The following is a 22,153-nucleotide window of genomic DNA, read 5'->3' on the forward strand; positions in this document are numbered from 1 at the left end:
TGGCCGCGTGGCGGTGGACGAGCTACTGGGACCTGCTCACCGGGCTCCGAGAGTGCTGGCTTGAGTCGGTCAACCGACACTTTTTCAGTCCTGTCGCCCACTTGTAGGTCGAAAAATTTGTCCCCAGCCTGTAGCACTTTGTAGGGCCCGTCGTACGGGGGTTGAAGGGGTCCGCAGTGGGCATTGTGCCAGATGAAAACGAACCATGCCTGGTGCAGGCTTAGCGGGATGTGTGAGGTGGATTCGCCGTGCCGGGCAATGGGCACCGGGGCGAACTGTAGCGTCGGTGAGGCGAAGTCGTGGCGTTGCTGGTCGGCTGACCAGGGTGTCGTGGCAGTGGGCAGGAACTCGCCGGGTACGCGCAGCGGCTGGCCGTACACGAGCTCTGCTGCTGATGCGTGGAGGTCTTCTTTAACCGTGGAGCACAGGCCGAGGAGGACCCACGGGAGTCGGTCGGTCCAGGCGCCATCCTGGAGGCTGGCTCGAAGAGATGCCTTCAAGGATCTGTGGAACCGCTCACACAGTCCGTTGGCTTGGGGGTGGTAAGCTGTGGTGCGGTGAATGGTCACCCCGAGATTGCGTGCGATGGCGGTCCAGAGTTCAGAGGTAAATTGTGGACCTCTGTCCGACGTCATGTCGGAGGGGACGCCGAACCATGCGACCCAGGTGCTGACGGAGGCTCTGGCGATGTCAGCGGTGGTGGTAGAGGTCAGTGGAATTGCGTCGGGCCAGCGCGTGGTGCAGTCGACGATCATCAGCAAGTGCGTGTGGCCTTGCGACGGCGGCAGGGGCCCGACGATGTCCACATGGATGTGGTCGAATCTACGTGAAGGGACAGTGAACTCCTCGAGGGGTGCTTTCGTGTGTTGCTGCACCTTGGCCCGTTGGCAGGCTAGGCAGGAGTTGGCCCAAGTACGCACATCCTTGCGAAGGCCGCGCCAGACAAAGCGGTTGGCTACCAATTTGATGGATGCGCGGGCGCCGGGGTGGGAGAGGTTGTGGAGAATCTCGAATACCCGGCGGCGCCAGGACGCTGGGACGACGGGCCGAGGTTGAGATAGGGATATGACGCACTTGACCGTGACTGCGGTTGGGCTGCAGGCGACGTCGGCCAGGCATAGCCCTGGTAGGTTGGTAGGTGCAGAGAGCAGATCGGGGTCCGTGAGCTGGTCTGCTGCGAGTTGAGCGTAGTCAACTGCCAGGTGTGCGGCGTGGATGGCGGGGCGAGAGAGGCAGTCGGCTACCACGTTGTCTTGGCCGGAGACATGTTGGATGTCCGTGGTGAACTCGGACACTGCCGCGAGCTGGCGCTGCTGCCTGGCGGACCAGGGGTCGGTTGTCTTTGCCATTGCGAATGTCAGGGGTTTGTGGTCGACAAACACAGTGAAGGGGTGGCCCTCCAGCAAAAACCGAAAATGGCGGACCGCCAGGTACAGCGCGAGGAGCTCGCGGTCGAAGGTGCTGTACTTGACCTCCGGGGGGCGTAGTTGGCGGCTGAAGAAGGCAAGTGGTTGCCAGGCGCCGTCGACCCACTGCTTGTACACGGCGCCGACCGCGTGGTCGGAGGCGTCCGTGGTGAGCGCTACTCTGGCATTGGGCCATGGGTGCGCAAGCAGGGTGGCGTCGGTGAGTGTGGTCTTGGTGGAGTTGAAGGCGGCTGATACATCTGCCGTCCATTCGACCGCCATCTTGCCGCTCCTGCCCCGGAGGGCTTCATACAGGGGCCTCATGAGGGATGCCGCTTTGGGGATGAAGCGGTTGTAGAAATTCACCATCCCGAGGAACTCCTGGAGTCCTTTGATGGTGGTGGGGCGTGGAAATTGCTGGACGGCCTGCACCTTGGTGGGCAGGGGAATGGCCCCAGCATGGGTGATGTGGTGGCCGAGGAAGTCGATCTTGTCCAGGCCGAACTGGCACTTGGCTGGGCTGAGGATGAGCCCATGGTCGCTGAGGCACCCGAACAGGATGCGAAGGTGTTCGAGGTGTTCCTGCTTGGAGGAACTGGCTACCAGGATGTCGTCCAGGTAGACGAACAGGAACTTCAGGTCTCGAAGGACTGAGTCCATGAGCCGTTGGAATGCCTGGGCCGCATTTTTGAGACCGAAGGGCATCCGCAGGAACTCGAAAAGCCTGAAGGGGGTGAGTATGGCCGTCTTGGGGACATCCGCGGGGTGGACGGGGGCTTGGTGGTAGCCGCGCACCAGGTCGACTTTGGAAAAGACTGAGCGGCCGGCCAGTCTAGCCAAGAAGTCCTGAATGTGCGGCATGGGGTACCGATCAGGGGTGGTGGCATCGTTGAGGCGGCGGTAATCCCCGCAGGGGCACCAACCCCCACCTGGTTTGGGGGCGATGTGGAGTGGGGAGGCCCAGGGACTCTTGGAGCGGCGGATGATGCCGAGCTGTTCCATAGTGGCAAACTCGGTCCGCGCGATCTCCAGTTTGGCCGGGTCCAGCCTGCGGGCGTGGGCGTACACTGGGGGGCCTGTGGTGGGGATGAAGTGTTCCACCCCGTGTTTGGTGACCTCCGCGGAGAAGGTCGGGTTGGTGAGGGCCGGGAATTTGGCCAGGAGTGCCGAGTAGCCATCCGCGGCCCGGGCGTGGCACTGTGACGCCATGTCGGCGGGTTGACGGGGGGCCATGGTGCCCAGGATGGGGGACATGGTGTTCATGTCCACGAGGCGGTGTCGAGGGATGTCTAACAGTAGGCCATGGGCGCACAGGAAGTCTGCGCCGATGAGAGGGGAGAGTACCTTGGCAGTGATGAACTCCCATCGGTACCGGCGACCAGCGAGGTCGAGGGTGACTGTGCGGGTGCCGTACGTCTGGATGTCTGAGCCATTAGCGGCAGCCAGCGTCTGTCCTCGTTCGCCCTTTTGGATGTCGAGGGCGGAGGCCGGGATGATGCTGTGCTGAGCTCCAGTGTCGCACAGGAACCGGCGGCCGGTTTTGTCATCTGTGATGTACAGCAGGGAGCCCGCGTGGCCCACGGCCATCGCGGGGGCTGGTACGGGGGCGGACTTGAAGGAACAGGGAGGTGTGCACCGTTGTGCCCTGGCGCCGAACCGTGCGTGGTGGTAACAGTAGCCCGGGTTTGTGGGGCGCGAAGGCCCCGTGGGCCCCGTGGCTGGGCCTTGTGGCCGCGTGGTGGCCGGTGAGGGGTGCGCCCAGGCTGTGGCTGCCAGGTCCAGAGCGACGTTGCGGCTGGAGTGAGCGGACAGCAGCTTGTCGGCCTCGTCGGCCAGGGCTGCTAGGTCCGTGAGGCCGGACGCCACGATCGCTGGGCGGATGCTGGGAGGTAGCTGGTGGATGAACAGCATGTGGAAGAGGGAACCGGGTGGGCTCTCATCGGTGAGTGAGAGCATGTGGGAGAGGAGGTCTGATGGTGAGGCGTCACCGAGGCCTGGAAGGTCGAGGAGGCGGCAGTTTCGCTGGTATGTCGAGGTTGTAAATTTTTTAAGGAGCGCGGCCTTAAGATGTGCATACTTGCCCTCCTCTGGTGAGTTCTGCAGCACTATCCAGACCTTCGTGACTGTGGAGCTACCGAGTGATGCGACGAGGTAGTCATACTTCATCCCATCTGTGGTGATGTGTCGCAGCCGGAATCGGGACTCAGCTTGGAGGAACCAGGCTTCAGGCTGGTTTTCCCAAAACTCCGGCAGTTTCACGGAAACTGCATTCGTGTCCGCCACTGCAGTGCTCGGAATACATTCTGAGCGTCGGGGTCACCAATGTTGTGGCTGCCGCGGAACACGAATGGAGGCCGAACCGATCTGAGGAACACATGGCTTTTAGTACATTCTCTTGAGAGATGGCTGCCCCAGCTCCTTTCTCTGCTAAACCCGAAAACAGACTGAGGGCGACACCCGCGCTTCTGAGTACACACTGAGGGCGATGCCCGCTCCTTTGTCATGCCTTAAAGGCAGCATGCTTCTTAAAAGCAAGGTGCCTGATTTATTGTCCACGGACGGAAAAGTGGATTGCGCCCGTTTAGGTGGCGATCCGCCACAAGATTACCTTTCTGGGAGTAAAAATTTCAGCGACTGGCCTTCGTCCGGACCACAAGAAGATAAAGACTATTCAGCAACTCCCATTACGAGTTTCAAAGACTGCATTGCGATCCTTTTCAGGTTTGGTCGGATACCAGCGAAATTTTATTCCAAACTTTGCAGACTTGGTTAAACTTTTGTATGATCTTTTAAAGGGAGATACAGAAGAGATACAACCCGTATGGGGAGACCACCATACTGCTGCAGTTAGTGCTTTGAAACAAGCCACGATACAGGCAACTGCTCTCATCTCCCCGGATCACGGTCAGCCCTTTCACCTTGAAGTAGGCTCCACCCGTACCAGCCTAACTGCCGTTTTGAGTCAGAAACAGGCAATCAGTGAGACATTACGCCCTATCGCGTATGCCTCACGTATCCAACGAGGGGTGGAAAGTACATTCTCAACGTGTGAACGCCATCAGTTGGCCACATTTTAAGCAGTCAATCATTTCACCTACATTACCGGACTGCAGAAGTAATTTTGCATTCACCACACACGCCCCTTAATCTACTGTTAAAACCAAGTGAGTCCAAGGTATCCTCTCAGCGAATAAGTAAATGGACACTCGAATTGTTACAGCGTGATCTGGATATTACTGGGAATGGAATCATGAGCATGAGAAGTCATGGAGCGATCTAAAGAAACTGCTCACAGAGGAACCAGTTCTGAGGTTTTATGACCCAGCGAGACCCATCAAGATATCATCAGATGCATCACAGAGTGGGCTCGGTGCCGTTCTTCTGCAAAAATATGACTACTGGCAACCTATTGCATATGCATCGTGCTCAAGGACAGACGCGGAGACGCGATATGCTCAAATAGAAAAGGAGCTGCTCAGCATCACATACGCCTGTGAAAGATTTCACCAGTTTGTGGCAGGACAAGCAATCAGTGTAGAGACTGACCATAAGCCCTTGATTGCATTGTTCCAAAAGCCACTAAATAGCTGTCCGCTTAGAATACAAAGAATGATGATCAGGCTGCAACGCTATACACTGAATGTTGCGTACACACCGGGTAAACTGATGTATACAGCAGACACGTTGTCCAGAGCTGTAGACCCAAGTGAGCCCGCAAACACCACAATGGATGAAAAAGTGAACGCCTACGTGGACATGATCACAAGTGCACTGCCCATAGCAGATGCAAAAATGGAGCTCATAAAGACTGAGACCAACAAAGATGAAATAATGAGACGACTGAGGAAAAGCATCTTGGATGGATGGCCCAACATGAAGCAAAACTGCTCACCTGACATAGCAGAGTACTGGAACTGCAGGGCGGAACTATCAATGGTCGAAGACATCATCTACAAAGGAAGTAAAGTAGTTATCCCAAAGAGTCTGAGAAAAGAGACGTTAAAAAAGATCCATGGAGGACATCTGGGAATCGAAAAGTGTAAGAAAAGAGCACGAGAGGTGATGTACTGGCCACAAATCAGCCAAGATGTGACAAATGAGGTGTCAAACTGCACAATATGCCTGAAATATCGAGCAAGCAATCAGGTAGAACCACTAAAGCCACACCCAGCACCAGACAGACCTTACCAGAAGGTAGGCGCTGACCTATTCGTATGTCAAGGGAAGGACTATCTTGTAGTCACAGACTATTACTCCCTGTATCCAGAGATTTGTAGACTGCACACCACCACTGCAGATGCTGTGATAACATGTATGAAAGCCATATTCTCCAGACATGGCGTGGCTAGCGAGGTCTTCACAGACAACGGACCTCAGTTTTACAATGCAAGTTTCCGACACTTTGCCAAAGAGTGGGACTTTGTCCACACAACGTCAAGTCCTCACTTTCCACAGTCCAATGGTCTAGTGGAAAAATCGGTCCAGACAGTGAAAAGACTGATGTACAAGGCAAAAGACAGTGGAACTGACTTCTACCAGAGCATGCTTGTATATCGCACAATGCCGCTCGAGTGTGGTATGTCACCAGCCCAACTCCTTATGGGACGTCGGCTAAGGTCAAACCTACCCATCCCGGAGAACTTCCTGAAAACAAAAGAGGGGGAGAAAGTGAGGAAGTTCAAAGTACAACAGAAAGAAAAGCAAAAGTACTACTATGACAGAGGAACACAAAACCTACCTGAACTCCACACTGGTGACCAAGTAAGGTTCAAAGACAAAACAAACACATGGACTCAGAAGGGAACTGTCCTGAGTGAAATTCAACCAAGATCATACACCATTCAGACAGATGAGGGTGCTGTTCTGAGAAGAAATCGTCGAGATCTTCTCATGGGACCAGCCACAGCAGGTCAAGAGACTGATACTGTTGAACAACCTGATCACACAGCTGAGAACAAATCATCTGAGGCAACAACTCAGATTCAAGGACAATCAATCAGAAAATCCTCAAGACACGTGAAGCCTCCTGAGAGACTCATTGAGCAAATTTAAGGACTATTGTTATAGAAGGAAGTAATGTTATCTTATTCTTTCTTCAAGTTCTAGTGTATTGACATATTTCATGTGAACACACAAAGCAAGGTTAAAAAACCTTGATCATGATAATGATAATGTAAGTTCATTAAGTGTTACAGTTAAAATGCAGATTAATACAAAGAAAACATGTTGTTAGTTAAAAGTAAAATACTTTTGTTTTAAGAAAAGGAGATGTAATGATATCAGCAAATAGAGATGGTATTTGCCTGTTTGATTATGATGCCTTACCAGCATGTTTGCATGTATTGATTGCTTGTGCCTGACCAGCAGAGGGCATGTGACAGAGACAAGCAAGGCAGTTTAGTTTAGTTTCAGTTTCGTTCTAGATGCATCACTAGCATGATGTCTCCTGTAAATGCTGTATAAAGAGTTGAACAGACTTTAGATTAAAAGACATTCTCTTTCATAAATGTCACATCATTGAACCCACAAAGAAATCAATACATATGGATGAAACAAATATCTGGTCCGACAGCAGTTATGTTTGTAACACAGTTATGGCTCTTCCCCTCTATAATACAATTGAGTTTTGCTCATCAGATGGTAAATCTTTATTACAATCTGGTCTCCTCCGTAAGCTATGGAAAGTGCTCCAGGAACGAGTCGCCCCTTGTCACGTGGGTAAGGTAGCAGCCCATCAGAAAGATTCATCCCCCCATTCCTGAGGTAACCAAATGGCCGATCGCTTTGCTAAGGAGGCGGCCGAGAACGGTAAGTTACTACCTTGGTGAGTGATGAATGATAATCAGGCACCTGTAGTGGGGACAGTGACGAAGACTAAAACCATTGATTTTAGGCCCTACAGGATTCATATGCTCCTTATGCGCAAGTAATAGCCTGGCATCAACAGGGATGCCCGCTACCAGCACCCACCCTATGGGCAGACTCCACTGTATGCAACAAGGTGTAGATAAAAACCCTCCCCTACTGATGGTCAGGACTGAAAAGGAAGACCTAGTATTCCTCCTTGGTTAAAGGAAGAAATTCCAGCTCTCTTTCATTCTCACCCGACGGCGGGACATTACTCAGCGGCCTCCACACTACAAAAGTTATTACCTGTTTGCTGGTGGCCTGGAATGGAGCAGCATGTGGAACAATATGTTAATCGCTGCCTGCCATGCCTACAGACAAACCACCCCCCCTTCATGTTTAAATCGTGCTTTACTTCGGTCACAGCCCCCTCCCGAGGGACCATGGACACACTTACAGATTGACTTTATTGGTCCACTAACAAAATCCAAGGGAAACTATGAGTACGCATTTGTGATAATCGATCAGTTCACTAAATGGATAGAGGCTTTTCCCACGAGGAATAACAGAGCACGCACCGCAGCTTGAATTCTCCTGAGTGAGGTGTTCTGTAGGTGGGGATTGCCATTACAAGTGGATAACGATCAGGGTCCACACTTTACTGGGGCAGTTTTCACAACTCTGCAAGAAATGTTACAGATAAAACATAAATTGCACATTGCGCACCATCCACAATCATCAGGGATTGTGGAGAGGAGAAATCGAACTTTAAAGACAATGTTGCAGAAGTTGTGTACAGAACACCCCGCTCAGTGGACTGACATGCTGCCTTTATGTCTAATGGCAATACGCTCTACCCCACACGGGACTACGAGGGTAAGTCCATATGGGGCTATGACTGGGAGACAAATGCGGATACCAGGACATGTAACATTGGGAAATAACACACCATTAAAACTACAACCATGTAGCCAAAAATGATTACAAACCTTGATAGATCATATGGATGAGGTGAACAGGCTGGTGGCCATTAACATAGGCAAATTGCATGAACAAATCAAATGCTATTATGATAAGAGTGTAAAACCATTTGATTATGATGTTGGAGAACGAGTAAAGTTACAAAATTTCTCTCCAGAAAAACACTCATTCGAGATAAAATGGATGGGCCCTCATATCATCATAGTAGATAAATTAAATCCAGCTGTGTATCTACTGAATGTCCCATATGGTCCGAAGGGAGAACCTAAACTGAAATGGTTCCATATCAATCAGATGAAAACTGTTAAGAATTAAGATGTTACATGACATGATTCAGTCATTCATGAAAGAAAGACTTATGAAATAATACTGAGCGGCCTACGGTTGGCGCTGTCCAGGGAGAGTATAAATTCTCGGGCACGGGTCCAGCTTACGCAGGACATTCTTAACAGGAACTAATGAAGGACAACTAGACCTCCATGTTGTAAAACAGTTGATTAAAGCTTTGTTTAACGCTTAGACCAAGTGCCTTGTAGTTTTCTTACGTTATTACATTTTGGTTTACCCATAGGTTAAAGATGTGGCTCTGTATGCTGATACTGATAATTGGATGTGCAGTGAGCTCTCTGGAGGTAAGAAAAACTTTTGACATTACCATTAACATCTGTACACCGGACGAAGGAGGCGAATGCGCCCCACTCCCCATCTATGGAATGGAACCTCGAATTGGTGGCGGACATAAGCAATCAAAGAACCACAACGGATCATCCGAGACGTATGAGGGGGATGTTCCAGTTTGGATCAGAAACAGTACAAAAGATAATATAACAACACCATATGTAATGGGTTGTGGTACATTACAAGGAAAGGTGCACAATTGGGAAATAAAAGAAGGATATGGTGTGTGTATCAGGTGCGGGATAAGGAACAGGAAAGGCCCAAATGTGTGAAAATTCCTGAAGAAAAAGAATGGAATCTGGGAACAGGTACAAGAATCAAACCAGGGACCAGTAGCTTCGGAAAGTAAGGGATATATACAATGATGCTGGCCTCGGTGGTGGAAGAAACATACCGGCCAGTATTCTAGTATTGGCTCAAATATTATCATGGGCTTTAAAAATCAGGATGATGATTGGTCTCCTATTCCCGAATATAATGTAAAGATTACCTCAGCAGGATATGAGATTCCCAGAGATGATATAAAGATCACCGCGGCAGAAAATAAACCCTTTATGATAACCTTTAAATGTTGGGGAAATGATAGGGATTCTGGGAATAATAATAACAGCATAATAGAATTTTAAAATGCGATAACTTGATGTGTAAGGGAAGATGGGTTTGTCTATAGCGTTAAGCTCATGCCCTGTGAGAAAGCAAGTTATTCAGAACCACGAGAGGGTGTACCCGAGGAACAATGTCCCCAACTAACAACTGGGCCTGGGAACGGTCTTGTAATTATACCCACCTATAAATCAGTGTATCATCATCAAGTAATACCGGAAGTGGCCCCTATTATCCTAAATTTAACAGAACTAATACTACCAAAGTGGTGCCCTGACAAAACAGCACAACTAACTCAGAGAATGCTGCAGCAGGTTTTTAATCAGTACTGGGAAAAGGCGACCTTATCTATAAGCATAGAGAAAACAGAAGGGCCCTTCCGCCACGAGCTTAGTATCACTAAAGAGAGCAGCCAGGGAAAGAGTAGACAGAAAAGAGGATTGATAAACGATGGACTCACAGGTTTCAACGCAGTAACATCGGTAATTAACTCAATGGACTCCGCAGATTTACAAAAACAATTACAAATGGTAAGGGAAAAGCTGAAGGAGATACTTAATAGGGAAAACAACATAGTAAGTGAGGAGCTAAGGGAAGGTCAGGTAATGACCATGCACCTGTGGGACATCATACATGAAATGGAGGATAATGCCAAAAGAATTAATGATCTGATTAGAGAAAACAGAAATGCCTCTGATCAAGCAGCCCATAATGACATATGCGTTATGTACGGGAATTGGCTGATAGAGCAAACTAGGGAAAACCTTCAAACAATCAGTAAGGGACACCTCCCCAATTGGGTCACTACAGGAATAAACACTTATCAGGGTTATCCAGTTATTACGATGATGCAGAACTATGTAAGATCAGGAGTTTGATTAGGATCCACCCTGTCAAACACGAATGCTACGAGGTAGGGAGTCAAAGGTTGATGGGACTATACTACAACTTCCAAGTCTAATCAATCGAACTAGGCCCAACCCCTTATTTAAGATAGAAAATATAGGAGTAGTACAAGGGAATACTATTACCCGATTTCTCACCGCACCACAATGGTTAGTACAATTAGGAAAACTAACATGGATTGAACCAAACCTCCAGGGATGCAATACAAATGAGGATGCCTTTGTCTGCCCATACAGTTATATGAACATTCAAAGGATACCTATGGATATGGTTGGAATGAAGAAAGGTTAAATTGTACCATGGAAGTGACAGGCCCCTCAGATGTAAGAACTAGAACAGCCTATGTATGAGAAGGGAGGTATTGTTTTACCACTTTAGAAAACTCCTATTGTCATGGAACACTTGAACCCCAGGGACCTACTGTATTACCCCTACAAAGACTATGGTAATAAGAGGAGGAATTCTCCTTGTAATAGCCTCACATGGCCAACATATACAACAGGTAGAAGATGATTTAAAAATAAGTCTAGAAGATTATATCACAAGATTCGGATATGACATCCCTGAGTTATCTGAAGCATTAACCAAGCTAATAAGTCAAGTGAGCACCTCTCAACACCATTATTATACGTTGGTGCAAGGAAATAAAGACATAACCGAGGAAATTCCAGACATCGAGATTCAGACCCACTGGTGGGATATAGGAACAAATATGGAAATTTCTCCTTGGATTAGAATAATTTCCCATGTACTGGTCATAGCCCAACTCATAGTACTAATATGCTTACTACTATGCACCTGCTACCTGAAACACCTGGGGGGAGAAATTCAGTATCACCCCACTTGGGGCACAATTATCGTCCGGGCGCAAAGATTAGCTCCTGGCACTAATTATTGCCTCCGACTGCAAACTTGGCTTCCATCACCCCTGGAGGAGATTGGAGCACTAAATCAGGTGCTGCACACTTGTCTTAAGGCGCAAAGGCTGAGGAGCGAGGTGCTAACTCAGAGCACTGGCGAAGCTCATGTGATATCAGTCAGCAATGGAACACAGACACAATGGTGCCGGCCAGTTCATAAAGGGGAGGGTTGATCGTGCTCTCCATCCACATCCTGCTCATTGCAGCCTTGAATCTCGGCCTGGTATTAAACCAGTACATTAACTCTGCTGGAAAGAACAATGGAGAGGCCCAGGGAAAGAGATCAAAGTGCAGCCCCCACAGTCTCTTCTAAATTGATACAAGGAAGGGCAAATCAAAATGAACCTGCAAAGTGCTGCTCAGTACCCAAAACTCCTTCACACAGCATTGAATCTCTCCAGAAGTCTGTCTCTCTCTCAGAATGTGTGGTGCAAAAATGTCACCAACAAAAAAAGGCAGGAAGCGGTCGCCTTTAAATAGCACTCCCTCAGTCCCTTCCTGGCTGCAAAATGCTCCTCTCAACCTGTCGTTGCTAGCGGCAGGCAGTAAGCCAGGGGGCGCCACTCAATATCCGGCCCCGGGTGCTACCGGGGCATTGCACACTTGACTGACATCATGATCTGCTGGCGCAGGAGATCGTGACTGCAGTGTTTAGCACCACCGCAAAATGTCTAGTTAATTTCGTGAGCGGCGCAAACATTGCCACGCACGGGTGCTAGTTGCTTTGTGCCCCATTAGCGCCCTCTTAAGGTGCTAAAGGGAGGCGCAAACCAACTGAATTTTTCCCCCCGATGTCTAATACCCAATCATGTTTAATTATGATCACAACCCAAAATACCTTAGAGTTACACAAATGAAAGCGAACTAATCCATATGTAAGATTTTAGTTTTGAGGGGTCGGCAAATGCCTTGCCCTCGAGGTAGGGATTTGTAGGATAGGGTCTATCTGTATGATTTAGTAAACATGATTAAGATTCTAAAATCATTTTTATATAACTATAATATGTGAAATTGTATATTAAAAGACTAAAAGCCTGGATAAAATGGTCGTCATCGTACGTGTCTTCACACTGTTCCCATTGGGGAACTGTATGAAGTGGTGGAAGGATTTCTGGCCGTGTAAAAAATGGTGAATGGCTGAGAGCAAAGCAGGATGGGAAATTATGCCACCCTGACTGAAACTGCTCTGTTTTCAATTACTGAAGTAATGAAATGTAGTGCTAAGTCTACGGAGACTGTCAGGGACGTGGTATTCGGTAATGTTATGGAAAATAGATAAGATTTAGAGAAGAGAGATAGGAATTGGAGGCATCCCTCAGTGATACCACTACAAAAAGGATAGGCTGTTTAGACAACATCTTGAGAAATGGTCTTTGAAAAGAGAACATCTAAAGATAAGGGCACTTTGTTATGCACAAAGGGAGATCTAGTGGAATCAACAAGGTCATAAAATGTCATGAGGTGACTGACAAGGAAAGGTGTCAGATAGCTGATTACAGTCATGTAGGCAAAGGAAGAAAAAGGTTATAAAGATACAGATATTGAACACTGAAATTAGTGCGTACCACGTAATCAGATTTGAAGGAGCTTCAGTCAACAGAACACAGCAAGAACACAGAGAAGCGAGCTTCAGTCCACATAACACAGCAAGAGAATAAAGAGATTTCACCACAGTCACTTGGAAGGAACACCGAGGCTCAAACGACCAAGACTGTGACTATTTCCTTGTTAAATATTAGATTCAAGATTCAAGATCATTTCAAGATTCAAGATTCAAGATTCAAGATTCAAGATCATTTTATTGCCATATGTAACTAGTACAATGGAATGCTTTCTCCCCACTCACTCCCACAATACAAGCATATAATATAAAAGCAAAAAAATAAACACAATTATAAATAAAATCAATAAGCAAATAAGCAAAAAGTATAGCAATAACAGTCCAAGTTGCAGGATATGATGAATAGTACAAAAAAGCCTCAATTACCACTGGAAATAATAGTAATGTAACATGATAAATATATGGTAATATGAGTATAATATATATATTTACATAAACATATAACTATAATATGTGGGGCAGTGCGGTTAGCAGTTCAGTAGGTGCACTGCCTGTGGATAGAAACTGTTCTTAAACCTACTGGTCCTGGTTCAGATGCTGCGGTACTGACGTCTGGACTGCAGGAGGGAGAACAGTTTGTGCCCAGGGTGATTGGGGTCCTGGATGATGGAGCGGGCCTTGTTCCGGCACCTGGTCTGGAAGATCTCCTTGATGGATGGAAGTGCGCACCTGATGATCTTTTCTGCCATATTCACAACTCTCTGGATGGCTTTCTTGTTCTGTGCAGTGGTGTTACCATACCACACATTGACACCACTTGTCAAGATACTCTCTATGGTGCCGCGGTAAATGTTCACAAGCCACTGTGTGCTTATGCCGCATTTCCTCAGGCACCATAGAGGGTAAAGGCGCTGGTGTGCCTTCTTCAGCATAGCCTCAGTATTATGGTTCCAGGCCAAGTCATCAGAGATCTGCAGACCCAGGAATCGGAAGCAACTGACGACTTCCACTGGTGTCCCGTCTATGCTGATGGGGCGATGGCTCCCTCGGTGGCTTCTGAAGTCCACGATGAGCTCCTTAGTTTTGCCAACCTTCAGGGCAAGGTTGTTGTCATTGCACCATCTCATCAGCTGGACTATCTCATCTCTGTACTCCGTCTCGTCATCATTGCTTATCAGGTCAATTACTGTGGTGTCGTCGGCAAACTTGATAATCCGGTTATTGCTGTGTATGGCTGTACAGTCATGTGTAAACAGAGAGTACAGCCAAGGACTGAGGCAGCAGCCTTGTGGCACTCCAGTGTTGAGAACCAGAGTGGATGAGGTGTTGTTCCCTATTTTCACCACTTGAGGCCTACCAGTCTGGAAATCCAGAATCCAATTGCAGATGGGGGTGCCCAGGCCTAGGTCCCTCAATTTCAGGACCAACTTGGAGGGAATAATAGTATTAAATGCAGAACTGTAGTCAATGAACAAAAGTCTGACGTAAGTGTCCCTCCTGTCTAGGTGTTCCAGGGCAGTGTGTAGTGTTAGGGAGATGGCATCATCTACAGACCTGTTCGCCCTATATGCGAACTGGAACGGGTCCAAGGAATCGGATATGATGCTGCTTATGTGTGTCATGACCAGCTTTTCCAGGCACTTCATGGCTATGGATGTTAGAGCCATGGGACGATAGTCATTGAGGCCTGTTACCTTGGTCTTCTTAGGTAACGGCACAATGGTTGTCTCCTTGAAGCACACTGGTACAACAGACTGCTGCAATGAGATGTTAAAAATGTCCGTGAACACAGGAGCCAACTGGTCTGCACAGGTCTTGAAGACACGGGGTGAAACCCCGTCTGGGCCGGCTGCCTTCCGTGCTTTCACCCTCCTGAAGGTTCTCTGGGCCTCGGATTCAGTCAGCTGTAATGTGTAATCCTCTGGGTGGCTGGGGGTTTTGATGGCCGGCTCAATGTTCTCCCTCTCGAAGCGAGCATAAAAAGTATTCAGTTCCTCTGGTAGGGAGGGATCGGTGTTGGTGACTCCCGCTGAGCTCCCCTTGTAGTTGGTGATGACCCTTAGTCCCTGCCACATGCGTCTGGTGTCAGAGCCGCTACCATACTGAGACTCTAGTTTGTTCTTATAGTCTCTTTTTGCTGCTTTGATAGCCTTTCTTTGTACTGGATGTTTAATGCTTAGTAAACCTGTTTTACTGATACACAATATACCTGGACCCAGAGTGGTTTGTGTAGTCACGGACAAATTATTATAAGACATTTTGAAAGCTACAAAATGTGGGTCCCTTACAGGCTGAGAGAGGAGAAATTATAATGGGGAATAAGGAAATGGCAGAGAAATTAAACAAATTCTTTGGGTTAGATTTTAATTCCCGAGATGGGTTGGAGTCAAGATGGGTGATGGGCAGGTTCGGGAGCCACTTCTGGTGGGATCAGCTGCAGATGTGCGATTTTTATTCAACGAGCTTGTTAATTTCATGGAGGCGTGCTGGCCGGTCCAATGAGTGGGATCGGGCCGGCTGGCCGCCTCTGATGACGTCATAATAGCAGCTGCTTTTAAAGCTGCTATCCAGCCTAAGCCTTTCTATTGTGGTTTCCAGGACTTGATTTAAATGCTATGACTTCTTCCAGAGGCAAGGCAGCTCCTCGTTTTAATGATGAGTCCCTCCAAGTTCTTGTGGATGCTGTCAGAGGGCGCAGGGAGATTCTCTTCCCTCCTGATCGCCGGAGGAACCCTCCTCAGCACACCAAGGCAGCCTTGCTGTGCATTCCTCAGGAGGTGAGCGCAAGGTCCATTTATGCACGGTCAGGGATCCAGTGCCGAAAAAGGTTTAATGATCTTGTGAGAACATCAAAAGTGATTATCCCATCTCACTTGCCTTCACTCTGCTTCCCTTGTCTTCTGATCACCAGCACTCTGTGCTGTAAGCCTCCTCCTTCACATCCCACCTTACTCTTACTTCCCTTTCACCCTTTCCTATCCATCCCTGTCTCTGCACTGAATCACTTCAGCATCCTGCCTATGCACCCCTTAGACTCACTCTCATTGTCATGCGGTGACAACAACTAACAACGCACAGGGAGCTACCTTCCTCTTGACACCTTATCCCATCTTCGTCTCCCTCAAAGCTTCTATGGTAGGGATTAATCACACTCACTCCATCACTGTGTCTGAAACACCGCTTGTGTCCCTCCTTGCAGGAAAAGATAGTCCACAATACGAGGTAGAGAGCAATGACTGGAGGAGGAACACCAACACTAGCAACTTTCACCAGTGATGAGGAGGCTGCAAACGAGATTGTTGGAGGTGGCGAGGACCTGGAAGTGGGCGATGGAGAGACAGGCACACTAGAGGAAGCTGGTTTCATAATAGAGTTTCATCCCGCTCCAAAAGCAATGGCATATGATGTTCATAGAGAATCGCATTGTATCATCTGCTCAAAAGGATGTGGCTGCTACATCAATATTAGATGTCTAAATCATGCCTTTACTCCCACACAGGACCAGCAAGCGCCCCCTTCCTCACGATCCAGGACGAAGAGCTGGACAACTCCTCAGAGGAACTTGAGGCATCTGAGGGAGCAGCGACACCAGGACTCTGCGCACCCAGCATTAGCGCAGCAACACACACCTCGGTGGGGCCCTCGCGAGTTAGATTAGTGTTACCACTTGGTCTATCACAGCACACAAGTGAGCATCAGCAGATGGTGGAGACCGCGACAGTAGTGGAGAGTCCTCGGCAGAGGTCACAGGACTCTCCTAGCTCTGCTGAGCTGCATGCAGATGCTGTGCCTTTGGGGTCATCCTGAAAAAGAGCGGTTCAGGAAATACAGGAACAAGTGCAGGTGTCTCTGGAAGGGTTTGCCTCCAGGGTTAGTGCGAGTGTGGAGAGAATGGAGGAGTCCATCTCTAACATCAGCACTGCCATGGTGGAGGCAATGGCACATGAATGCACCACCATGGATAGGATGGCAACCTCCGTGGAAAGGATGGCTACCTCAGTGTAAAGGATGGCTATGGCCATGGAGGAAATAAGTCGCCAGAGTCAGGAGAACATGGTAACTGTTCAGAATAGAATGACATCTCTGGAAGAGCGATGGGCAGCTATTGAGCAGAGAGACCAGAGCTTCATGGACGTCCTTTTGATGAGGACTGCGAGTGCAGATATGTGTCCTCATGGTCCCCCTGAAGTGCAGCAAGGTGCTCTCCAGCCTCTTGCCAGCAGTGAGGTATGGCTGACCCATGAGAGGGATGTTGTTGGCAGGACAGAAGGAAGTGTGGGCTCCTCTCAAAGCGCTCACACGACCATGCCACTGCGGAGCCCATGGTCAGAGACCCACTTTTAGAGACAATTGAGATGGCCATTTGAGCTCCTATACAGCCGTAGGAAGAGCAGACTGTTGAAGAGTCCTCCCAGGCTCCCAAACACAGAGCACGCCCACCAAAGGCATCTAAGCATGCGCAGCACCCTAGTCAGCAAGGTGCCTCTACATCTGCTGAAGCCACAGGGGAAGGATCACATAGAAGCACGCGTAAGAGAAAGAAAAGCACTAATATTCACAAGGGGCGTCACTTGGGTGATGTTTCTTTTTTTTTCTGACTCTTGCTGGTTTATTATCCTATTGTCATGTGTTAAAGATAAATTATGTCAAACAGATGATTGTGTGGCCTATGTGTTATGGGAAATGACAAAAGCGCATTGAGGGCTCAGAGTGACTTGCTTTTGTAATGCTCATGGTAAAAGTGATAGGAAATAACAGGGTATAGCAGAGATGAAGTATGATGTTGAACAAGTGTCGTCTGCAATTCCAGAGCCATATGGTAGCCACCTATGGTTGAAGAGTAAGCTTATGGTAATGTGGTATGGCAGTGTACATACCCTGGTTGACGGGCAGCAGTGAACTGGAGGGATGCTGCATTGGTCACAACAGGGTATGCAGGGCACCCCATGTCCTCCTCCTACTCCTTTTCCCAGGAAGATCTGTGCTAAGCCACGCAGCTGCTACTCCTCCGATTATGAGAATCAGGATGAGAGGGCATAAATGTCTCCCATCCCCTTGCTATAGATTTAATTTGAGGCAACAATCTTGCAAATGCACAGTCGAAGTGGCCTGAAATGATTTCATTCATGCCACACTGCAGATGGGTGTCAGCTTGAACAGTCAGAAGGTCAGTAGATGTCCAAAATTTTATCCCATACCTACAACAGAGGCGGGTTGGGTGTCTGAAGCCATTTTTCTGATTTTCCCAACAGACCCGCCTCCAAACCCATCTCTCCAGGGCTATTAAAATCGAGCCCTTTGTGTCTGTCTTCACAAGAGAAGATGCAAAATACTTCCCGGAAATAGTGGAGAACCAAGGGTCTAGCGAGAATGAGGAACTGAAAAATATTAGTATTAGTGAAAAAGTAGTACTGGAGAAAATAACGTGACTGAAAGCCGAGAAATCCCTTGGATCTGAAGGCCTAAATCCTAGGGGTTTGAAAGAGGTGGCTAAAGAGATAATGGATGCATTGGTTGTCATTTTCTAAAATGCTATATTTTCTAGAACAGTTCCGGTGGATTGGAAGGCAGCAAATGTAACCCCAATATTTAAGAAAGGAGGGAGAGAGAAAACGGGGAACTAAAGAACAGTTAGCCTGACATCAGTTGTTGGAAGAGAGAGAGAGAGAGAGAGAGCGACTGGGGGGGGGGGGGAGGGAGAGAGAGAGAGAGAGAGCGCGACTGGGGGGGAAGAGAGAGAGTGACTGGGGGGTAGAGAGAGAGCGACTGGGGGGTAGAGAGAGAGAGACTGGGGGGAAGAGAGGGCGGGTGGGGGGAAGAGAGGGCGGGTGGGGGGAAGAGAGGGCGGGTGGGGGGGAAGAGAGGGGGGGAAGAGAGGGCGGGGGGAAGAGAGGGCAGGGGGAAGGGAGGGGGGGAAGGGAGGGCAGGGGGGAAGGGAGTGCGGGGGGAGAAGGGACGGCAGGGGGGAAGGGAGGGCGGGGGGGAGGAGGGTGGGGGGAAGGGAGGGCGGGGGGGAAGGGAGGGCGGGAAGGGAGGGCGGGGGAGTGGGGGGGAGGGCGGGGGGGGAAGGGGGGCGGGGGGAAGGGAGGGCAGGGGGGCAAGGGAGGGCGGGGGGAAGGGGGGTGGGGGGGAAGGGGGGCAGGGGGAAGGGAGGGCGGGGGGGAAGGGGAAGGGGGGAAGGGGGGGAGGGGGCGAAGGGGGGGAGGGGGAGGGGGAGGTGGAGGGGGGATGGGGAGGGGAAGGGGTGGAGGGGGGGAGGGAAGGGGAGAGGGGGAGGGCGGGGGGGAGGGAGGAAGGGAGGGCTTGAGGCTGAGAGACGGCCACGGCCACAACCGGTTGCCGGGGTAACCCTGCCGCGCCGCCCCGCCCCGCGCTCCCGAGAGCCCCGCTCTCGAAGCCCCAGCAGCCCCGTCCCGCACTCCCGAGAGCCCCACTCTCCGAGCCCGCCCCGCACTCCCGAGAGCCCCGCTCTCCGAGCCCCACACCCCCCGGCCGAGAGCCCCGCTCTCCAAGCCCCAGCCGCCCCGCCCCGCACTCCCGAGAGCCCCGCTCTCCGAGCCCGCCCCGCACTCCCGAGAGACCCGCTCTCCGAGCCCCGCCCCCCCCCCGGCCAAGAGCCCCGCTCTCCAAGCCCCAGCCGCCCCACCCCGCACTCCCAAGAGCCCCGCTCACCAAGGCCGATATCCGCACTCTCGAGAGCCCCGCCCGAGCCGAGCGCGGAACAGAGAGAGATGCCGCGTCTCACCTGCTCCTGCTGCGCGCGCACCCTGACCCTCGTGGCTGACGCGGGGGGGGGGTGAGGAGCTTAGCAGAAACCCAATTACCTAGCTCGGGCCTGGCTGGGCAAGAAAGGTCCAGGCTTTCAGGTCTAAGAAAAAAACGGGGAAAGGTAGGAAAAAAAATCTTCAGGTTAGAGAAAATATTTACAAATGAGTGATTTTTTTTTAAAACAATTGAATAAATTCAATTTTATTTTGCTGGAAATGTATATTTGAAAAGAAAACGCAGAAAGCAGGAAAAAGAATGGAAGCAAGATGGCGGCTACTCACCTCGGTTCAGAACGATAAGGCCTGCCCACACACGCACCGATTGGTCGACCGTCAGGTGACCAAAGCGTAGGATTGGTCAATCGTCCCGTCACTCGACTGTAGGAGGGCCCGGCTGCACGCGGCAGCAAGCCGGCGTACGATTGGTCGACCTCGAGGTCACTCTGTCATTAATGAGCGGATAATGAGATGCTAATGAGCGGAATGTTGAAGGTTTTTCGGGTACCGCGGGCGCGATTTTTGTCCGGCCGAAACGTAAATACGCTTATGACCGTTTGGGAAAGGTAAGCTTTCTTTTGAGGTAACGCACGCGTTGGTACGCTCTATAACTTTCGAGCGCATAGCCGCCCAGATGCACACGTGCAGACAGACAGAAGGACAGAAGGACAGACAGATCGACCGATTTATATATATAGATTTAAAAAGTGTGATTTAAAAAAAAAATTGTTTGAAGGTTTACTGTTCTTTTGGGGCCCGTATATTCATAAGTTTAGACAGGTCTTCCTATCAATCTTCTGAATGGGCTTTTCCCTCCTCTGATTGGCTGCCCATGGCTCACGTGATCCCAGGGGACGCATCGCACTAACTACGCCCCTGGGACACGCAAGCACAGCGTGCCGGCAGCTGGGCCAGGCCCCGGAGCGGAATTCCACGGGAGCCCAGAGCTCAACTGCTGGCGCGCAAGGTAAGTGCAGGTCGGGGGCTTGTACCCGCGGGAAGCCCCCGACCCGAATTTCTGGGCCATTGTAAATATATCCAAGTTTGCTGATGATACAAAGCTGGGTATGAATGTAAGTTGTGAGGAGGATGCAAGGAGACTTCAAGGGGATATAGACAGGATAAGTGAGTGAGTAAGAACATGGCAAATGGAATATAATGTGGAGAAATTTGAAGTTATCAACTTCGGTAGGAAAAATAGAAAAGCAGGGTATTTTTTAAATGGTGAGAGATTGGGAAATGTTGGTGTTCAGAGGGACCTGGGTGTCCTTGTACACGAATCACTGAAAGTTAACATGCATGTAGAGCAAGCAATTAGGAAAGCAAATGGTATGTATGTTGGCCTTTATTATAGGAGGATTTGAGTATAATAGTAAAGACTTCTTACTGCATTTAAATAGGGCCCTGGTGAGACCACATCTGGAGTATTGTGTACAGTTTTGGTCCCCTTACCTAATGAAGGATATAATTGCCATAGAGGAAGTGCAGCAAAGGTTCACCAGACTGGTTCCTGGGATGGGGGGATTGTCCTATGAGGAGAGATTGAGTAGACTAGGCCTATATTCTCTAGAGTTTAGAAGAATGAGAGGTGATCTCATTGAAACAGATAAAATTCTTACAGGGCTTGACAGGGTAGATGCAGGGAGGGTGTTTCCCCTGGCTGGGGAGTCTAGAAACAGGCATCACAGTCTGAGAATAAGGGATCAGCCATTTAAGACTGAGATGAGGATAAATTTCTTCACTCAGAGGGTGGTGAATCTTTGGAATTCTCTACCCTGGAGGGCTGTGGATGTTCAGCCTTTAAGTATATTTAAGACAGAGATTGATAGATTTTGGAATATTAAGGGAATCAAGGGATATGGGGATAGTGCAGGAAAGTGGAGATGAGATAGAAGATCAGCCAGGATCTTATTGAATGTCGGAGCAGGCTCGAAGGGCCAAATGGCTTACTGCTGCTCCTATTTCTTATATTCTTATGTCATAGAGTCATACGGCACAGAAGGAGGCCATTCAGCCCATCGAGTCTGTGCCATCTTTCTGTAGAGCAATCCAGTCAATCCCATTCCACCGCTCTATCCCCGTAGCCCTGCAAGTTTATTTCCCTCAAGTGCCTATCAAGTCTACCCTTGAAAACATTGAGTGTTTCCGCTTCCACCACTTCCGTCGACAGTGAATTCCAGGTCGTCACCACTCGTTGCGTAAAAAAGTTTTTCCTCACATCCCCCAGTATCTCTTACCCAACACCTTAAATCTGTGTCCCCTAGTCCTTGTACCATCAACTAGTGGGAATAGCCTTTCCCCATCTAGCCTATCCAAACACCTCATAATCTTGTACACCTCTATCAAATCACCCCTCATCCTCCTTTGCTCTCATGAAAACAAACCCAGCTTCTCCAACCTGTCCTTGTAGCTAAGATCCCCATCCCCGGAACCATTCTGATAAATCTCCTCTGCACCCTCTCAAGGGCCTTCACATCCTTCCTAAAG

The sequence above is a fragment of the Somniosus microcephalus genome, unplaced genomic scaffold (assembly GCF_052327205.1).
Source record: "Somniosus microcephalus isolate GS21.2 unplaced genomic scaffold, FLI_Smic_1.0 unresolved_chr1, whole genome shotgun sequence".
NCBI lineage: Eukaryota > Metazoa > Chordata > Chondrichthyes > Squaliformes > Somniosidae > Somniosus > Somniosus microcephalus.